This window comes from Cavia porcellus, unplaced genomic scaffold (genome assembly GCF_034190915.1).
Source record: "Cavia porcellus strain 051 isolate PalLab524CR breed Dunkin Hartley unplaced genomic scaffold, mCavPor4.1 scaffold_8, whole genome shotgun sequence".
Classification (NCBI taxonomy): Eukaryota; Metazoa; Chordata; class Mammalia; order Rodentia; family Caviidae; genus Cavia; species Cavia porcellus.
In genome coordinates, this window is record NW_026947491.1 from 92,305,354 (window position 1) to 92,324,528 (window position 19,175).

A 19,175-nucleotide genomic window follows, 5' to 3' on the forward strand; every position below is an offset into this window, starting at 1 on the left:
TGCGATAAGTAAGTAAGATGGAGGATAAACTTGATTAGCTTGGAAGTGTTAGGAAGCTAGCAAAGCCTACTCCAGGTAGGTCATGAGGTTGCGACCTGGAGTCTATACCTGTTCCCTCCCCATTCACTCTGGCACTGAACCCTGCTCAGTTTCCGGCCTCTGAACTTTGTAGCTTTCTTATCACACCCTTGTGCCATGATGCTCCTTCCTGCCTTGGAGCCTGCAAACCGTGAACTGAATCCCCGAGCACCATGAGACTAAGTGAACCTTTTCTCCTCTAAGAGGAGGGTGTCTAATATTGTGTCCTAGGAACAGGAGCTGAGTCACCCACACGTGCATGGACACATTTAAATTGCCCTTCTTATTAGTGGTGCTGCTATTAGCCTCCGCATTTTCTCCTCAGGTTCTGTTCCTACAAGAACCAATTTACCTTTTATTCTATACTGTATTCACCCACATCCTTAGCTGAATTGGTTGGATTTGGTTGGATTTGTGCTGGGAAACAGGCTGTCTGCATCATGGGGTTGTGTCAGTCGGGACACATTTCAGAGACAGCTGGGCTTGGGTTATATTCTGGGAGTGAAGGCAGGGTCTACCCCACTGGCTTAAATTTTCTCTTGGGAAAAATATTGCAGCTCAGTGCCAGTGCTCATTTAATTTTCAGTCTGTGAGAATTAACTATATTTCATAAGTGGAAATGCCATGACTAAAAACATGTTACATGCACAGTGAGCATAGGGTCTCCTGATTCCAAAAAGTACATACATAGGAGAGCAATGGGAAAATGATAACAAAGTGAGCTATTTCGTGGCACACTTTGGCGGTAAGATTAGCTCTGTGATTTGCAGTTATCCTGGGGTAAATGTTGTAGCTGCAGGCGCTGCTGCTGAGTTTTCTCGGCAAGCGACCGGAGACTGTTTAAGGAGCCAGACAGGTCGGTATTTATAATCATTCTGTTAAAAGAATGTTTCCTGAGGCAGCAGGACTGCTGCAAGGTTGAGGCCAGCCTGGGCTGCATAGTGAGCCTCTGCCTCAAGCGAAAACGAAGGATGCTCATTTGTGCTCAAACCAAGGCTCAGTCACGATCCCACAGCACAGCTGTGCTGAGCTGGGGCACAGCGCTCCTTGCAGGAGAGTGGAGACACAGCCTCTGTGCAGCTCACCGCATGGAATCCTGCTCGGCTGCAGCGAGGCAGAGGCCGGATGTGTGCACGAAGACAGTCTGGCGGCGGTTCCCCTGAAAGCAAGGACTGAGCTCTGAGCTCGGTCACACTGGCTGTGACTCTTTCCAGTCACAGCCTCTTTCCTCAGACTCTTCTCCTCTTCTCTTTCCTCTTCTCCTCATCGTGGGAGAAACACGATGTGTCAGGCGATGCGCGCAGCCCAGCCCCGGCTCCCCAGCTGCAGTCAGGGGTCCACGGGGCTGCGTCCTTCCACGGGCCCCAGGCACGGCCCTTCTCCGGCCCAGGCCACCACGTTCCTGGGTCCGCGGGCTCCTGTCCTCACACCCGCCTGTGGCATCCGGGCGCCAGCTTCGGTCCACACTCCTCTGGCTCCCTGGCTTCTCTCTGTGTTTCTGCTCAAGGAGCCTGGTGATTCTCTGCGGCCCAGGCAGGTCACAGGGATCTTCTCCTGTTTCCAGGGCTCAGATCAGCAGCCCAGCGCCACAGGCGACGGTCCCAGGACACGGCCCGCCCCCACCCCGGGAACCCGGTCCCAGTCCTGTGGTCCTGCCCACCCCCTGGGGTTCCACGGCCAGGACTTCGGCAGAGCAGCACCCTTGTGCGGCTCCTGCACCTCGGTCCAGCGCTCAGGAACAGTTTTTGGGGTCTCACTACGTAGTCTGGCTGGCATTGACCCGCCGCTCTGTGTTCTCTCCGCAGGTCCGGCTCGCAGCTCCCCGGGTCTGAGTCCTCAGAACGAAGCCCGGGAATGAAGAGCCCCGCGCGCGCCTGCGCAGTCCGCTCTCCGCCCGGAAGTCCGCCCCGCCCCGCGCCTGTCCCTCGGAATCCGGGCCACCGACCCTACCCCGGGCCACGCCCCGGACCGCGCCCAGGACCGCGCCCCGGGCCACGCCCCGGGCCTCGCCCTTGGCCACGCCCTCCACGGCCTCGCCTGCTGCCCCTCCCTTGACCGAGGCTTTAGTCAGACCTATTGCCCCGCCCCCTGCCACTCCCACACTGCCGTTTCCTCCAATCGCCATCCTGGACGCACCGCCCTGCCGTAACGTCGGTCCCGCCTCTCAACCGCTGTGCTGGAGCTCGTTGCGCATGCGCCGAGGTGCGTGCAGCGCCTCTATAAGCCCGCTCTGGTGGGCTCTACCCGCAATCTGCCGACGTCTGCAGAGGGCTTGTTCCCGGGCTCAGACCTGAGCCTGAAGGACGAGCTTGGTAAGAACCGCAGAGTCCCCGGGAGCCACTATCGTGACGACAAATGACCAGTGTAGCCTCAGGCTCCTACCAGGGCTCTGCACCTGGGGAAACTGAGGCACGGTGTCACACAGACGAGCAACTTTCTGCCGATCTGCTCTGCTCTTGACGCTGCTGCCTTCACTGTGCTCCGAGTACTAAGCACTTGGTGCCTGGTTCTCCCGCGGTGCTGGAGGTGTGCAGGGTTTGTGCACCAGAGAATGAGGAGCCAGAAGGGGTGCGCGCAGCCTTGGGGTGAGGTCCTGTTCTCGGGGCGCGTGCGCTGGGGAGTCGGCTCCTCTGGAGCAGGGCGTGAGGGGCCTGGACACCGAATTTCTCCAGAGAGCAGCCGTCAGCGGAGCAGCCCGGACGTCTTCTCTGCACTTGATCTGCGCCCAAGGCCAGAGGGCAGGGGACAGAGGATCCGGGAGGTGTGTTTTGCAAAACGAAGAGTCCTGTGCTGAGTGATGGGAGCTAAGTGATTCCCCCCACGAGGACGTCCACTTCCCTGACCGTCTGCGCTTTCCTTCCTGACAGTGAGAAGCAGGGCCTCCCCAGCCCCTGACTGCTCTTCCTGGGCTCCGGGCTCCAGACCAGCAACAGCCAGGAGATTTCCACCAGCGCAGGCCGAGGAGTCTCAAGACGCTGACTCAAGCCGTGGAGAAAATTCTACCCTTGCATCTGTAGCTACCTCGTGTTTTTCCTTCAGGGTTATCAAGCAAAATGAACAACTGGTATCCACTATAATTTAATAAAGACGAGCGGAAACCGTTTAATGGACACAGACTGAAATTCCAGGTGAAGGGAAGGCGTTACAGTGGGGATGGAGGGAAACGCTGACATTCTTCTTCCCGCAGCGGTGGACGCAAATACAGTAACATAGTTCCTTGCCAAGTAGTGTTTAAGAAACTAAGCACCGTATGTGATACACAAATAGAATGCGGTGGCACTGTTCGGGCGATCCCTGCACAGCAAGACCCTCGGGCCTGATTCGTAGCCCCTGCTGCCACACTTTGGACAGGTGTCGGAGGTGCGGCACTGCGCTCTCCACAGACAGTGGGGCGACTGCTCCCGGAGACAAGTTGGTAGTAAAGTATTTCCACATGGTGCCCGAACAGGCAGCAAACGCCTCCAGTGGTTTTTGCATACGTGCTAAGCATGAGTGGTGCTAGTTCTTCGTTGTGAGGCGCGCACAGCACAACAGCGGCTGACCCAGGAGCGCCCTAGGAACGCGGGCACGTGTCCTGCCTATAATTTGAAAGTGGGATCACTCAAGGGCTGCAGCCCAGCGCCGGAGAGCTGGCCTAGCGTGTGCAAGCCCTGGATCCCAGCCACAGTGCTGCCAGAAAGACGCTGCAATTTATTTCTTTGATAATAGGGGTTGAACCTTTTTTTTTCCTCTCAGAATTGCCTGTTCACGTTTTACAGGTTATGAATGAAATAATATTTTTAAAAACTAACTCATAAGAATCCTATTATACATGTATGACAGGTGCTTACTGTTTGCCATGTTTCAAGTATTTCTCCCAGCGTTTGTTTCTTTTTTAAGTTTCTTTGCCAATCACTAATTTTTAATATTTGTGGGTGGTTGAATTCCTTACCCTTTTCCTTTGTGATTTCAGCCTCGGGTTACATTTTAAAAGACAGATTTTTCTTTTATTTATTTATTTTTTGTCTTTTTCGTTTTTACCGGTACCAGGGATCAAACTCACGACTGCCTGCTTGCAAGGTAGGTGCTTATGCCGCTGAGCTAAATCTCCAGCCCTAAAAGACAGATTTTTAAAAAACCTTTCTTACATTGCTATTGAATTTGTACTTATATTCTGGTATGGAGCCAGTGTGATTTTTTTAAAAATCTTTTTTGTGTGTGTGGTGCTGTGAGTCAAAGCAAGAACTCCACCCTGAGTCACATGCCCAGCCCTTCCTTAACCTGTGTAAAATTTACGTTGGCCTACGAGGCTAGAATCTAACCTTTTTTGAAGTAGAAACTCCATCCTGACATTATTTATGAATACATCATCCACTTCACATTTATTTAAAATAAAAATCCTTTATTAAGTGTTCTTTTTTCTCGTGTATTTCTTAATGTGAGGGGGGCATAGAGAGGGAAGGGAATGCCAACAAAGAGGGAATTAAAGTGTGTTAGGTACGTGTTTCGAGGTCCCACAAGGCTGTGTGCAAGCATCATGTACAGCACACATGTGCTAATAGACTAAAATTTTTAAATTGTCCTTCAAGCCTAATAAAGTATATTAGACACCTGGAGGATAAGAAAGTGTCCAGGGGACCTGTATTTCCTTCCGTTCCTCCTCTGTAGAGGAAGCCGAGCTGTGGTGTAGGACCACCAAGGCAGAAGTGAAACTTTCCACTCGTGTGTACAAGTATCTGCTTCCACACGGATGCGTCTCTCACAGCTCAGTCTCTCTGTGTGACTATTTCAGTGTTTCCTGTGAAGTCACAACCTCTCGATCCCCACTTAGGCTAAATCTCTTCTGCACGCGCCGATTCTTATTTTTTTCTTTTTCTTTTCTCCTTTGCCGGCCAGCACTCCCAGCTGTGGAAGTTCCTGTACCTGACTCGTAACGCTTTTCCTCTGGGTGGATGTCCCTGGTCAGTAGCCATGAGAAGGTAACAGGTGCAGACCACTGTAGCCACTTGCGACTGAAGAGGGGTGTAGTTGTGAACAGCAGTCAGGGGTACCCTCTAGGAGTCTATTCAGAGGAACCTCGCTGGACACCAGGCATTCTCCTCTCTCACGGGTCTGATGGTGATCCAGTCTTTCTGCCTCCTGAGTAGTTCACTACAGTTGTCCTCTGAGGGAAGGTTTTCACTGGTGCAGAATGTGGAGTTGAGTTCCTCCGTGGATCTGTCGTGGGGAGGACTCCTCCACGGCCATATACTCCTTGGGGGTATTCATACCCATTTCCTGCAGTGACACACGCAGGATCCTCCCCCATGCCGACAGAGTAACTGGTCCTTCCCATCTTCCCGTCTCTGGGAACTGCCATGCTTATGTTTCCTCCCATTTTCCATCTTTCTACTTTTCACCAGTGTGGTTCAGCTGGGGTGCTGTCTATACCATCCGTGGATTAAGTGTAAATGTTGTAAAATCAAGGTGAGCTTGTGGCTTACGATCTATTTACCTCTTTTTGTTTTTATAATTGCCATTTTCCACATGGCTCCCTGCAACTGCAATGATGATAATCATAACTGAACTAGGGGATCTAAGGCACATTTTATAATGGTTCTCTCTAAACAGTTAGTGACATTATCCACATAGGTGTAATCACATAAAATGTTAACAGGTTCTACCATCCTAATGTGGTAATTCCGGCAACCAATTATGACTCTTGAGCTGCAAGTACAGGAGTAGCATTGTTCTTGTGATTTTTCACAGTTCAATAAGCAACAAATGGTGAGCATCCACCCATGAAATAAATTAACCTATTCCCAAAGGAGCTGTCTGAGTATTTCCAGGTAAAATAAATGAATAATGCCAATATAGTTCTGCAAATTCATCAGAAGAATAAGGACTGTCAACCAGTCTGATGTGTTCTGTAAAGGGTGCCCGGCAGACTAAGAAAATTTGCAACAAATGAGTATGTTTTGCAAGAGTAATAGGAAGCATGACATGATCAGGAGCAGATCCTGAAAGCTGCATGCTGTGATGGCAGGCTTGTATCTCTAAGTGTCTCCAGACATTTTGTAATTGGGTTAGGAAGATCAAGTCATTCAACAGGGTGATATTTATTATTCACTGTTTGACCAAAACATCCACAAGAGTGAAGTATAGGCAGCATGCTCGGCATAGAGGCACAGTCAGACCAATTTAAAACAAACTTTCTATTTGCTAAAGCAGTTTCTATTATATGGAGCTGTGTAAGGGTCTCAGGTGTGAGGGTATGAGGATAATTCAAATCTAGATCTGCTCGCAATGTTTTATATGGTTTGCTCAGTTGATAGTTATGCTAATTTTGGTTGAATCCGATTAATATTCCTCAATAATTTCTGGAAATAATTTAATGCTCATAATGTGTCTCTTCCTAATGTTGATTTTTGGGTTCAGGCTGTGTTTTCCATTACCAGAGTTCCCAAATAGAGTAGGGAGAAATAGAATTTTCCCTGGGGCTATGCATGATCTATTTTGTATCAAACCCTGTTTAGTCTCTGCAAAAAAGATAAATTGTTGCTGAGAATCAATAGCAAGGAATGTATCATTTATATAATGTTTATATAGGCTTAAGGTAATTTTTTCCTAATAGGATTTAAAGCCTGACCAATGAAATACTGACACAGTGCGGGGCTGTATGATGTAGACATCATCCCTTGTGGCAAAGCTGTCCATTGATATTCATGCATAGGCTGAGCATAGTGGGAGGAACAGAGGAAGCAAAACCAGGCTGGTACTGTGGGTTTAAAGGGAAGGAAAAAAAGCAATCCTTAAGCTCAATAACTACAATAGGTCAGCCTCCTGGGACTGCATGAGGCCTGGGATTGAGTGCACTGTTTACAGATGTGTCATACTTTACACAGTTTAAACACTGTATTTTAAAGAAGGCTAATTTTGTTTAATTAATCCAAACATAGGTTGGACAAATATGGAGGATTATGAACTTCATTACCCATATGTTGGCATACTTTCAAGTAGTTTCTAAGATTTTTAGTCACTGAATGACCCCTAGTGCTTGCATATACTCCATATTAGCATTCTCAAAAGCCAGCCGAGGCACAATAATCTCTGCTGCTTGGGCATATGATAGCTGATGTCACACAACTTCCTGCAACCTGGCTAAGAGCTGGGCATAAAGCTCATGGGACTGAGCTCATGGGAGTGTATAAAGGACTGAGTTGGAACACCATCCTCAGAAATAATTATCCAGGTTTTGTTCATCACGAGAGCAATTTGCTGGTAAGCCTGGTCTGGAAGGGTGAACTCTGAGTTTAGATCTGAGTATGGGCCTGTTCCCAATAGCATGTCTTCCATAATCTCTGGGTGTGCTGCCACCTGCTTCTGATGAGCTTGCTCGGCTGCTAACTCTTGGAAATTAACATAGAAAGTTAAGTATTGCCCTGCAGAAAGGCAGAACTTGGCTAAACACTTAATGTCGAAAGGAAGTAAGTGCAAAGCTCCCAAGACAGACTCCAATAAACCCAGTGTGAAAGGTGTACGAACACTGAATTTTAATTCCTTGAGCAATTTGTACTCTTAAGGATTGTGTTCATGAACTTTTTGTTGTAGATTAGTAGGGTCAGAATGAATATTAACTGGAAATAAACAAATCTGAAGGACTCTTTGCTAAGTGCAGCCTGTTTATCTGCAACCAGAGGGGAAGGAGGAAGAAGGGAAGGAAGAGAAGTGGGCCAGGGTTCTTTTTTTTTTTTGGTCTTTTTCCTTTTTATCGGTACCGGGGATTGAACCCACGACTGCCTGCTTGCAAGGCAGGTGCCTATGCCACTGAGCTAAATCGCCAGCCCCAGGGCCAGGGTTCTTCACCTTTATTCCCACCCTTTATCAATGGTGTGGTAGGGACAGGATGATTAAAGGGAAAAGCACTGCACAGACCAAGCTCCGCATGGAGAAAGTTTCATGTTCTGAACCCTCTCTCACTCAATCCCCACTTTCTACATCAAACTTGCCCATTTGAGTAAGCCAGGGATTATGTTTGATAACATCCTGGGAAAGCAACCGAATACTAATTTGAGCACCAAACTGGCACAACAGAATGTCCAGTAAAGCGATACAACGCTGTATTTCAGGGGATGAGGTTTGCTCCATTGCCCTGCCTGAAAATTCTCTGCGTGCACTCACATTTATTTTTTCCTTTCTTTTTCTTTTTCTTCTGTTGCTGGCCAGCAGCTCTCCCCTGTGGAGGTCACCGTCAATGGCTTCTTCCCTGGGTGGACGTCCCGAGCCAGTGACTCCGTCAGGGCACCACCTGTCCAGCCTATGAGCTTGCGCCTGACTGAGTGATGAGGATGAAAACAAAGAGACACAGAATCAAAGACGCCAGGTGCCTCATGTATCCCCTGCCCAGACCAGACCGTGTGCAGCCAAGCCCCAGGTGAAGGCCTCACCAGAACTCATCACAGTACTTCTGCACTGGTGTCTCTGCTGAGGTATAAAACCATGCTGCCCCTGCTGCCCATGTAGCTCTCAGAACTTCCTTCCATGGTGAGTGCTGCCTGGCTCAGGAGTCATTCTTTGCTCAAACTGTTAGATTTATTTCTGTTATTCATTTAACACATAAAAGCACCTAACGTACCAGGAATGAACATCACTCAGAACTGGATTTTATTTTTTTTTTAGAGAACGAGCAGGTATTAATCACTTCTTTCTTTTTAGGTCATTTATCTCAGTGGCTTCGGATTTGTATTGTTGGACTTTCCAAATCCTCAGTCCTCAGCTTCACGTCACCCACGGGGCTGTCACAGGGGATGCCGTGGGCTGTGCCTGCACGCTCTGAATTGTCCTCTGTTCTGCCTTTGGAGCTCTCTTCTGAACTGTTTCCTTCTTTGAATCTTCCTGATTCATCTCAGATTAGGCACATCCTGCAGAAAGTGCCAAGTCAGAAGTCTGTTTTAGGGCATTCCCTGAAAAAGTTGTAATAAGACAACACAGAGAACAAGAAAATATTAACTCAAAGATTAAGAAAGAAATGGCAAAAAATGTTTCTCCAAGCCGAGGATAATGGTGCGCATCTGTAATCCCAACTGCTTATGAGGCTGAGGCAGGAACATCTTGAACTTTAGAGCAACCTGGGAACACTGGTAGGCCTGGTCTCAAAAATTTAAGCACAGGGTTGGTATCCATCTGACAGAGGGCATGCCTCACAAGCTCAGGACTCAGAATTCAACCCTCACAAGAACTTGGCAGAATTGTTTTCTATTTGTTGTTGGTTTTTTTTGAGCCAGAGTATTGATATATAGTGCGAGCTGGCCTTGATCTTGCTTATGTAGCCCAGGCTGGCCTGGAATTCTGTGTGATCCTCCTGACTCAGCCTCAAGCACTGGGATTACCATCGTGCACCGCCCCTCCCCCAGCTGAGACCTGCTTTTTGGCACAAACTCTCCCTTTTGTGCGTTCAGTGGCAAGGATTCAGCACAGTGATGTCCTGCATTTGCCAAAGAGTCCTCCAGCCTAAGTGTGTATACAGATCACACTTACTCAGCAGTAACATGACTCAGGCACACACAGGACACTAGAGACTCAACAGCAAAGGAGTCAGCACAAAACTCTGCCTCTTAAAGCCGAGCAGGGCCAGCAAATGGCAGTCTGAGGCTAGACCCCGCCTGCTCTGTGCTTTTGTTCAGCTTGTGGACTAAAATGGTTTTTATCTTTTTAAGTGGTTAAAAATCCATTACCAAGGGTTCTTTCCCTAACAAAGGATAAAAACTAACATTTATACTGACTCAGTATGGATGTTACACTGCACGTTTATGGGTCTATATACAGTAATAGAGGGATCCCAACTGCTGGGGAAAATAAGAGTATGATAAAAAAAAAACTTTGTAGCTCCTGGATGCTACACGGGACCTCCCCCAAAGGCTGTTATAAACTGCAGGGGAACACTGAAGTGAAGTGTACTAGTCTAGAGAAAACCAAAAGACGCACAGAGGAACAAAATGGGCTGTTACGACACCCCCATGACCTGAAAGAGGGGCCCTGGCCCTTGGCCTCATATCAGAGCCTCCACTCCCAGAGACCCCAAAGTATTTTCCAAATTAAAACAAACAAACAAACATGGTTTGGCTGGGAATGTGGTAACTATATCAAGGGGGATGGTGGGAGTTTTCTATTGGGAGCAGAAACTGACATGATGGACCTCAGGCTATCAAGACAGTTTCATCGAGGGTCTCACACGGGAAAAACACCATGAGATGTTACCAGGCGTCATTTCTATGTACCATGGCTCACTGCCACAACTTCAGCTACTGGTAAGCAATGCCTGACCTGTGCTCAGAACAACCCAAGACAGGGGCCCACCAGCCCCAGGATATTCACAGATTTTGCTGAACTGCCCCGAGCAAAAATCTATCCGTATATGCTGGTGCTAGTCTGTACTTCTTCGGATGGGTTCAGGCTTTCCCTGCCCAAACAGAAAAGACATAAAAAGTGACAAACATACTACTGAGACACATCATTCCAAGAATTTGGACCACTCCTGACCGTGTTGTCAGAAAATGGACTGGTATTCACAGCTGGGTAGTCCAGGGGCTCACACAGATGTTGAAATTAAAATAGAAACTATACCCAGTCTACCAGATCCAGAGCTCAGGAAAGGTGGCGCACAAGATCTGGACCCTCACACAATTATTAAAAAAGTATTGCCAAGAAACCCACTTAAAGTTCTACTCATGGTCCTCCACCAGGTCAGTTGGATCCTTCACCAAACAGACTGGGTATTCGCCTTATGAGATCTTGTTCAACTGTCCACTCCCAATCATGGTTCAAATCATGGGTGATCCCTGCAAACTAGGGGAAATATCCCAAAGGAGGCAGATGCAGGATTTGGGAATAGCCATGCAAGACATCCATGGGTGAGCACAAGAGAAAACGCCTAGAAAGAGCAAATATATCCTTTCAAGTCTGGAATCTCTGCTTTGGTTGAAAATGAAATCCAACCACCTTGGGACCCATATGTGATGGGACTCATGCTGTAATCCCGTCTACTCACATTGCTATTAAAGGTACAGGAATTCTGCCGTACTCTCCACAACAGTCAGCTTAGCAAGAAGCTAAAGACAGTGGCTCACCAGTGGAATACAGATCATCTGAACCAGCTGGTCCTACAGTGAGACCATGCTACCACCAAAAGGACAGCCATGCTCTAATCACCCTGGAAGCTGACCAGTCTATGCTCACTGAAGCCTATGGGAACAACAGCCCTGTTCTGGGATTTCAGAAGCTGACCAGTTTATCACAGCCAAAGCCTCTGGATCAACACAGAGTTACAATAACAACATAAGTCTCTTTTTTGTTATAATTCTCTGCCTGCCCAGTAGGTAGGCAATCTTCATAACTAAGTGATAATGAGGTTCTCTATGAAGACTCATTCACAGAAAACATGAAAGGGAGAATGAAGCAAGATTTCAAAAGAAGAGGCGGAGTTTACCAAGCTTCCACATCCCTACAGGTGCTGTTCTTTGTTCTAAGAAAGAAGAAAACAGTCACTTCTGTCCCTGGAAGAAAGTTTTATAACTTCCAGCCCACAGAACATCCTGTTACACCCAAACAGAACCATGAAGATATCCTTAGCTACAAATACTGAAAACCAATCTGCTTCACAGTATGTATGAAACTACAGCCCTTCCTTCATTCAGGGCTCCGCCCTTCTGAACAGAAACCCACTAGGCCAAGTGTACAGCTAAGTAAATAATCCTCCTGATTCACCCGCGTCTCTCCAGGCTCTTAAATTCTGCAACGGAGTAGCAAGCTGGAAGATGCCACCACAGGAACTGTTCAAAATGATGCAAAATATCCAAAAAACAAAGTTCAAACAGGACCTGTGAGAAAATGTCAACTGCCAAACGTTATATAACATTAGTCTCTTTTAAAAAGGTGACTGACTACCAAGAGGGACAGAAAACAAAATCTAAAAAAAAATCGACCCTCCAATTTGATAAAAACTAAGAACTGTTAGATATATTTATTTCAGTGAACCCCAAGTTCAATAAAAACTGGAGGGCATTTCATCAGCCAATGGGTGAAACCAGGGATAAAGATGAAACTCTTAGCTGGGCATGGTGGTACACACCTCTCATCCCAGATACATGGGAGGCTGAGACAGAAACATCTAAATTGCCTAGGAAACTTCACAAGATCTTGTCTCAAAAATTATGATGCAAATGGTGGTGGAATGTAGCGTGGTGTGAGGTCTTGGGTTCAGTCCCCAGCATGACAAGAAGAAAGGAGGAAAGGAAAGAAAAGAGAAAGAAAGAAAGAAAAGAAATAAAGGGGAAAATTCGTGGTGCATACAGTCCTCACACTTTAGCACGCTGAGGCGGGAAGATCATGAGTTTGAGGCCATCCAGCCTACACAGTGAGCTCAAGGCCACCCTACACCATATTGTAAAACCCTGACTCAAAAAAAAAGTAAGTAATACAAACGTTGACTATTACACAAAAGGCACTTGAGCAAATTTTGAGTGTTGGAAAAACTTTCAGGTATCAGCACTTATTAGAGAATAAGTAGTGAAGGGAACTGTCATAGGGGATTGGTCACCATCTAAACGCGAGCGGTTTCTGCAGGATGTACTGCAGCTTTTGCATATGTGCAACTGAGTTTGTGCTTGGCGGGTATTTTTTGAGGGGTGTCTCACTGTGAGGCCCAGGTTGGTCGTGAACTGCCGGACTCCAACAGTCTTGGTTTCTCCGACTCCCAAACACTGGGACTACAGCGTGCACCAGCCCACCCTGCAGTGAAACATAATGGGTTCCACGAAGCCTGCTCACATGCTGTCTTTCAGGAAGTTATCCTTTATTTGTTTTGTTTTTGTTTTTCTGAGACAAGGGCTTTGCGAGGAGGCCCAGCCAGGTCTCCACTTCCTGATCCTCTCGCCTCAGCCTCCTCAATGTTGGGTCTGCAAATGTGCACAACTGTGCCAGCTCCAACGTTACCCTCTCACTGCTTTCGTGGTACTGGGAATGAATGCAAGCCTTGTGCTGAGCTCCATCGCGTCCCCTTTCATTTAATTTTTCTGAGGCAGGGTCTCACTAAGCTGCTCCAGGGCTGGGGTCCTCCAGGAAGCTGAGATCCCCACACCTCCTCAACCATCGCCAGGCGGCAGCTCTTTGTACAGAGACCCTTGCCCCCTTCCAGGTGGACAAAGAACTCTTGAAGGTTCAAGACTCACCTTGGACTCCAAGGCTAGAAGCAGGAGGGGAAAGGGACTGATGGGAGAAGGAAACTGGGTCGGGGGCGGGGCCACGATCGTGATTGGAGGAAATCAAAGAGGGGCTGACAGGAGGCGGGGCGCAGGGCGGGGCCCCGGCGGCGAGGCTGAGGCCAGGTATTAGGCCGTGGGCGTGGCCGAGGGCGTGGCCGGGGGCGGGGCCGAGGAAGGGGCCGGGGACGCGGAGGCGGATGCGATCCCTCCTGCTTGGGCTTCTCCGACTTCGAGGGGCGGGGCCCAGGCCGCGCAGGGTGGCGGTTTCCGCATGCGCGCATCTGCCGGTTCGGCGTGGTTGAGGGAGAGCAGCCCGCGAGGCTGGGCTCCTGCAGCAGGCAACCTGGAAGCGCCGGCTGCAGGGGGCGCTGTGCAGAGGACGCAGGATGGTGGGTCCTAGAGGTCAGAAAAGGAGAACACTCTCACCCTCTGCATCGCCTCATGCTACGGGGGCGTGCAGGCGGCCTGGACCGGGTGTTCCTCCCCCGGGCCCCGCTCGTCTGCTGCCCGTGCGTTCAGTCGGGCACAAAGTGGGCCCCGAGGTCCCCTGTGCCTCGCGGCTCTCGCTTAAAACCCGTCCTCAGCTTCACCCACGCGGCGACGACCTTTCTATTGCAAGGCCCGGAGCGTGCAGACCACGTTCTCCCCTTGGTAGGCCTCGCGCCGCTTCCACCTCCCGTGGTTCTGCAGATATTCCCTCCGGACCCGGCTTTTCAGTGCCTTTGGGTTCACACCCAGAACCGAGATGCAGGGAGGATGAGGTCGTTCTACTTCTTGACGTCCCACAAAACTGTTCTTTACAATTTTATCTTTCCACCAACAGTGCACAAGCGTTCTGATCTCTCCACATTCTAGGGAGCCTCTCTCCCTCTCTTCTCTCTCTCTCTTTTCTTTTTCAGTACCAGGGAATGAACTCATGACCTCTTGTTTGCCAGGCAGGCGATTATGCAGCTGAGCTAAATTCCCGGGCCCTCTTTTCTCTTTTGGTCTTTTCCTTTTTTGATAGTGGGCATCCTAAGGGGTGTGGGGTTGTATTTTCTTACAGTGTCGGATTGCATTTCTATAATGATTAGTGATGGTGACAGTTTTTCATGCGCTTGTTGGTGATCTGAACATTTTCACTCCAGTAAATTCAAGTCTCTTACTTTTCCTTTAAAAATGGTTAATTGGGTTTAGATTATTGGTTTATGCAAATTCTGTATGTATTCTGGATTGTGTGTGTGTGTGTGGGTGTGTGTGTGTGTTGGTGCTGGGCATTGAAATCAGGTCTTTGTCTTGAGTTATATACGTCTGTCCATTTTTACACTTTGTCATTATTCTACCCGTCTCTCAACCATTTAAAAACTTATTCAAGGGCAAGTTTCACAAATCATGTTTGCTTAAACCTCCATCCGTCAGTGGGGAAACCTAAGCATAGAAATAGTGCCTCATACACTGACAGCATGATGATCTACACTAGAAAACTCAGCATGAATACTGCACTGTTATGGGATCCAGGATCTGTACTCAGACTTCAGCCGTCTCAGTAACGTCCTGCTTAGCATTTGCTCCCGTTTGGGGCAGTGTCTGAGTCACCTCCCCAGAGCTGAGACCCAACCCCTGACCCACAACATAAAAGGACAGAAGGTTCACTTTGGCTCACAGTTGTAGAGGTCTTGGTCCTTGCGTGGTCAGTGGTTCCTAGGGAGAAAGGTGGGGCGGACGCTGGACGGGCCTGGGTAGAGGAGAGCTACTCAGCAGGGTAGCCTGGAAGCAGTCAGTGAAAGGAAGAGCTGAGGAGGAAGATAAACCCTTCCAGGCCAGGCCTCCAGTGACCATCTCCAACCAGACCCTGCCCAACCAGGCCCCGCCCCCATCCATGCCCCGCCCCCATCCATGCCCCGCCTCCAGCTACCCCCCCAGCAGCGCCCCACCACCACCAGAGGTGCGAAGGAGAACTCAGGCATGGGTGGATCCACCAATGAGAAGACAATTCCCATAAAACGTCACCTCCCTAAAATTCGTCCTCTGAATTTGTGGGTCTCCCTAGATGTAATCTGTAAAAGGCATCCAGACTTCTCCCAAATGTGAGATCTTCATGGTCATTTCCTTTTTTGTCTTTCATGAATTAGAATTTTATTTTGATGCTATTGAACCCAGCCCCTTCGCACTGACCTACATCCCCAGCCCTTTCGTTAATTTTGAGAGTGGGTCTCACTAAGTTAATTACGCCCAGGGCTACATAAGTAGTTAAATACCAACTGACCTAAACAGGAAGACACTGTCTCAGCAGGTTAAACTAAGCTAAAATAAAATGAAATGGACAATGCCAGGTATAGCTAAAACTTAACCTAAAATGAATTCCCTGTGGAGTCCTCCAGGCTCAGCCTCTCCCAGTGCTGGGATGCTGGAAGCCCCACCATGCCCAGCGTGACTTTGACATATTTGAGGAATACAGACAGAGAACTTTCAGAATGTGCCACAACGCACATCCATCTGGTATTTCCTCATAAAAAGGACAGTCATACCTAAACCTGCAAAAATGAATTGCTCAGGCTAATTTTCACTTTTAGATCCTCCTGCATCAGCCTCCTGGAATGCTGGGAAGACAGGTATGCACCGGCACACTCAGGATGCCTTCGACATTTTGGTAGGAGATAATCTCAGAGTACTCGCCTGAGGTCTCTCGGGTACTTCCTCATGCTTAAATTCAGGCTGGACGTTCTCCACAAGATACTGTGGTGACACTGGTCCTTCCCTGGGTCACAGCGGGAGGCAGCGATGGGGGTGAGTCTGACCCTGGGGAGGTCAGGGCTGACCACGTGGTGAAGGAGGCATCCTGGCAGGCCCTGAACTGTGAACCTGCTCCCCCTTCTCTGGGCTGACAGGCCTCCCGGGACATGTGGACACACACTGTCCCTCACTAAGGCTTCTCTCCCAAGCTGTCCCCTGCAGTAAGGATCCGTCTTTCTTGTCTTCTCTGTGTGTCAGCTGATATTCTACTCGGAGACACAGTTTTCTCTTTTCCTGGGTACTTATTCATTCATTTGTTCACATCAGCATTCTATTTGGTTTGGTGTTTTGAGACAGGGTCTCCTGGAGTGCAGGCTGGCCTCCAACTCACTGTGTGGCCCAGGCTGTCTTCGAACTCATGATCCTCCTGCCTCAGCCTCTGACTGCAGGGAGGACAAGCGAGGGCCACCATGCCCAGCTCCAGGCCACATTCCTGGGAGCAGACACAGCCTCAGGCAGGGATTCCGGGAGGATCCGCATCAGGCCTGCTTGTTCCCAGAGTCAAGATTACAGGGACCAGGCTGAAGCCCAGCCCGCCCTGGGGGAGTCCCAAGTGGACCCAGGAAGTCGTCTCCACAGCCCGCAGCGCTGGCTGCTTCATCCCGAATTGTGCACATGTGGACTCTGTGGGAGAGCGACCCTGAAACCTCCAACATCACACACCTTCTCCACTGGCATCACCAGCCCAGCACAAGCATGCAGTCTCCAGGATCTTGTTCTACCGAAAGAGAATATGCAGGACTGGGGGGGTCAGCACTTCCTCCAAAGTACTTGAAAGAGTATTGCACACCTGTGGTCCCAGGGCTCAGGAGGCTGAGGCAGGAAGGTCACTGCCAGCCTGAACTACATGCTGAGAGTCTGTCTCTAAAGACAAAAAGTACGAATGCTCTCCCATGGTCACACCTGTGTCACCCACACAGTTGTTGGAGTGGGGACCGAACTCAGGACCCGATGCCTGCGGTGCTAGCTCTGTACCACTCTCCTCCGTGTGCAGCCCCTTTTCGGAGAGGCATTTTAAGACAGTATCTCGAGGAGGGGCTCCGCCTGGCCCTGAGCTTGCAATTTTCTCACCTGCACCACTCATGTTTTCCAGCTGAAACTGCCAAAACAGTTAGCATGTTTTTGTTTGCTTGCTTACTTTAGACCTGATGTTGCTATGTTTTCATGCTGACCCCAAGTAGGCCTTGAGCTCATGGTGATCCTCCTGCCTCAGCCTCCCAACATCTGGGATGACAGTGTGTCAATCTCCTAAGTGTTTTTGAGAACATGTTGACCACCAGCACTGGATAGTTTTGCTACATCATCCAGGAAACATGAACACCAGTATATTTATTTATTCATTTATTTAATGGAATTCTTGTTGTTCTCACACTTAAATGGGTAAGTGCTACCCTGCTTTGGAAGACCAAGCGATGGGAATGTTTTGAAGACTCAGTCTGGGCTGCCCATCAGTTCCTGGGCTTTGTCTTGGGGGTGCATGGGATCTAAGCAGGGAAGACCCCGAGCGCTGTCCCCCTGCCTACCCCTTCTGCCCACTGCTCACACCAGCTCCTAACAGGAAGCCAGTGAGACCTCAGGAGTCAGAGCCCACCCAGAGCCCCGGAGTCCTCACCCCTCAGCACCTCCCACAGCACCCGCCTGTACTGGCTCCCCAGGATGGCTGCACCTCAGGTGGCACCCACGGTGCAGGAGGCAGTGTGAGCCTCCTGCCTGCACCCTGAGAGTGCAGAGAAAGCTTGGGACGGGACAGCCGGGCAAGGGAACGGAGCTGCAGCAGTGAAGGCCCAGGAGGGCTGGAGGGCTGGGAGTCCTGGCCACGGAGTGTTTGCTCTGGAAGGACTCAGGTCCAGTGTCACTGAGAAGACATGCAGCAAGGGTTTCTGGCCCAGCAGAGCGGTCACACCAAGAGGAGGACGATGATCGTCTTCCCGGGAACCCCGGCCTGGCTGAGAGTCTCCATGGGGCTCTGCTGTCACCAGGGTGGTGAGGCCTACAGGACGGTCATCCAGGCTGGACTCCATGGAGTGCAGTTAGCACCAGGCGTCCTCGGGGCTCCCCCCGAGGTCACTTCCCAGGAATGGCCCTTGGTCACACAGGAGGAAGGAGCCACTGAGCAGTGTGACCCGCAGCGCTCCACGGGCTCTGAAGTCTTTTGTCTGTGGCGTTTCATTTTGTTTTGTTTTACTTTTGAAGAATGTTTTGTGGAGCTAGATATGGTGTCGAATGCCTGTATAACTCGCCATTGGGAGAATAAAGCAGGATCACCAGGAGTTCGGGGCCAGACAGGACGTACAGTGGGTTCAAGGCCAGCCTGACTACGCAGTGATACCCTGCCTCAAAATAAAACTAAAAATAAAGAGAATGTTTCCTTGCTTGTTTTTATATTTGGTAATTACTTTAGCAGATCTTTGCCATTTTGAATCTATACCATTATATAGAGGATTTTATTTTATTTCTTTTTTGTGCCAGAAATCCTACTGGCATGGGTTCAGCTCTCAGCACATCCTTTCCTAGGATACGCAGAACTTTATGGCTGCAGTGAAGGAAATATCTGAGCGTTCTACATAAAGCTTCATGTGTTCCGAGATGGGGTGGGGGAGGTGATGGAATCAGGTCAGTGAGCGTCAGACCATGGGTGACTTCATAGCTCATATGCTGGGAGGCGTAACCTGGGCGGAAGAGTGGGTCACAGCAGCAAACCCGAGGGCCTGTGTCCCTCCTCCCTGGATCTCTGCCTCCCACTGCCCGCCATGGACCGTTTCTCCTCTGCCAGGCCCCATGTCTCGTAGCCAGCCAATTGCAGACTGAATCCTCAACAAACTGTGAGCTAGAATAAACCAAAGTGAAACAGGCTAGCCCAGCTGTTCCCTGTCCAAGGACTTACGTCCTTCAGCAGCTCTCTCCTCTTAGTGTGAGCTCCGTCTACAGAATGACTTCTAACGAGTGGTGTACGATGCACTGCTGCTTCTGGGATTTGGCTGGGAAGACTGTTCCACCTCTTCTCCTTCTGAGCAAAGCCAGCTGACTTACTGGGAACATGCTTCGGAAAGGTTCCCTTCTGGTGACGTGCACTTGTCCAAGAGAAGTCGGTCTTCAATCTGGGAGTAG

General features: G+C 49.4%; 1 long non-coding RNA gene across 3 annotated transcripts; it reads left to right on the top strand.

The window, feature by feature from the left end:
- Positions 1-2,214: 2,214 nt before the first annotated feature.
- LOC106028366 (uncharacterized) lies at positions 2,215-10,148 on the top strand. 3 transcript variants are annotated; one of them, XR_010049476.1, is made up of 4 exons: positions 2,215-4,137; positions 4,954-5,036; positions 8,266-8,580; positions 8,752-10,148. It is a non-coding gene; the product is annotated as an uncharacterized LOC106028366 (long non-coding RNA). The 3 variants fall into 3 exon arrangements; XR_010049478.1 differs by having other exon boundaries at positions 8,266-8,525; XR_010049477.1 differs by having other exon boundaries at positions 4,954-5,018.
- Positions 10,149-19,175: the final 9,027 nt, after the last annotated feature.